The 2097-nt window shown below is 40.1% G+C and overlaps 1 pseudogene; it reads right to left on the bottom strand.

Moving 5' to 3' along the window:
• Positions 1-706: 706 nt before the first annotated feature.
• LOC100765859 lies at positions 707-1237 on the bottom strand (annotated as a pseudogene).
• Between the last annotated feature and the right edge of the window lie 860 nt (positions 1238-2097).

Raw genomic sequence — 2097 nt, 5'->3', positions numbered from 1 at the left:
CTGTCTTGTGGTCCTGTCTATTGGTGAAAGTGGGGTGTTGAAGTCTCCTACTATAAGCGTGTGTGGTTTTATGTGTGGTTTGAGTTGCTTTTGCCAAATGCTTGATTTATTGATTTCCTGAATGGGGCAGGGTTGGGTGGTGGAGAGGGTTAGAAAAGGTTTGTTTCCAGCTTCAAAGGCACTCATTCCCAAACAGACCTTCATCCTGACTACGTGTGAACAGACACTGTTCCTCCTGCTTTCAGGACATTTGAATTTAAGATGCTGTGGACAGAATGCCTCTCTCTGAAATGCAGTGCACCCATCTGGACAGATGGGCACTCCATGGGCTCTAGTTCACAGGAGAAAAGGACTGGCACCTTAGTTTCAACAACAAATTTACAATAAAAAAACGTAACTTGTGTGACTTGTGGCAGGACAAAGGTTACAAAGGGACCATTCAGCAACAATGGTCTTGAATATTTATAGCTAATGAAAATGCGTTTAGCCAAGGGACTGCTGATCCTAAGAACTGTGACGTTTGTGAGCAAGGAAGGAATTCTAAATCTGGATGTCAAATTCATAGCAAAGTATCAGTAATTTCACATTGCAATATCTATAAATAAAATACACGGATCAGATAAGAATCATATGAATAACTAAATAGAATGTGCATATAGCACTCAGGAATATCTTTTCCCTTAATTTTGTCACTTATTCTAGTTCAGTAAATTGCGCACAAGGAAAATAATCTCTTAAAGCACAAGCCTGGTTATAACATTGTTGTTCAGAGCTTCATGATAGCAAATGCATGGATATTGATCAATTCCCCTGCTTTAGGCTGATACTCATCTTGAAGCAGGTTATTTTGTAAGATGGAACATCTATTTTATACCTTGAGAAGTCAAGGCAGAAAGTACAACTACAGAAGATCAAGGAGTTCAACAGAGCATCTAGACAGAGGCCTGTTTGTAGTTTTTGGTGTCCAGAAACTTTTTGCCACACATGGCACAGATGCCTTTTTGTAGGTACAACCTTGACAGTAATGAGAACCGGGCTGGTGTACAGAGCTTTTACAAATTCTGCAAGTGGAGAACTTATTCTTTCCATGTGGATCACAACTTGCTTTTTTCGAAGTCAAAGCTTTGTTTTCATTCAGCTTCCTTCCACCACTTTATGTGGTGTTCCGTGCACCATCTTTCCATGTATCTGGAGTGATAACTGTGCCGAGTCTCTTTTTACATTTTTCGCACACCATCCTTCCACAAACGGTTTCCTCCAAAAGACATCAACAACACAGCCTGAGAATGCTTTCTCTTCCGGCTGCATCAGCTCGCCTTCCTATCTCCCCGCTTCCATTTCCTGTAGTTTGAGCTTTAGTAATGTTTCTTTTACAAATGTGGGTGCCTTCCTATTTGGGGCATAGATGTTCAGGATTGAGACTTCATCTTGATGGACTTTTCCTGTGATGAGTGTGAAATGCCCTTCTTCATCTCTTTTTAGTTTGAAGTCTAATTTGTTAGATATTAGGATTGCTACACCAGCTTGTTTCTTGGGCCTGTTTGATTGGAAAATCTTTTCCCAACCCTTTACTCTGAGGTAACGCTTATCTTTGAAGTTGAGGTGTGTTTCTTGTATACAGCAGAAGGATGGATTCTGTCTTCGTATCCATTCTGTTAGCATGTATCTTTTTATGGGCAGGTTAAGACCATTGACAATGAGGGATACTAATGTCCATTGATTGTTGGTTCTTGTTTGTTTTGGATTTATTATAGGTGGTGTCATTGTGTGTGGATTTTGCCCTCCTGTTTCTTTGAAGTGTTTGGTAAAATTGGATTATCTATTGCCTATGTTTTTGTGGCTGTAGTTATCTTCTTTGGGTTGGAGTTTTCCTTCCAGAACTTTCTGTACAGTGCTGGATTTGTGGATATGTACTGTTAAGTCTGATTTTATCATGGAATATCTTGTTTTTCCGTCTATAGTGATTGAAAGTTTTGCTGGGTACAGTAGTCTGGGTTGGCATTCATGCGCCCTTAGTGTTTGTAGGATATCTACCCAGGACCTTCTGGCTTTCAAAGTTTCCATTGAGAAGTTGGGTGTGATTCTGATAGGTCTTCT

Source organism: Cricetulus griseus, chromosome X, assembly GCF_003668045.3.
Source record: "Cricetulus griseus strain 17A/GY chromosome X, alternate assembly CriGri-PICRH-1.0, whole genome shotgun sequence".
NCBI classification, from domain to species: Eukaryota; Metazoa; Chordata; class Mammalia; order Rodentia; family Cricetidae; genus Cricetulus; species Cricetulus griseus.
This window is presented reverse-complemented; position numbering and strand designations above follow the sequence as displayed.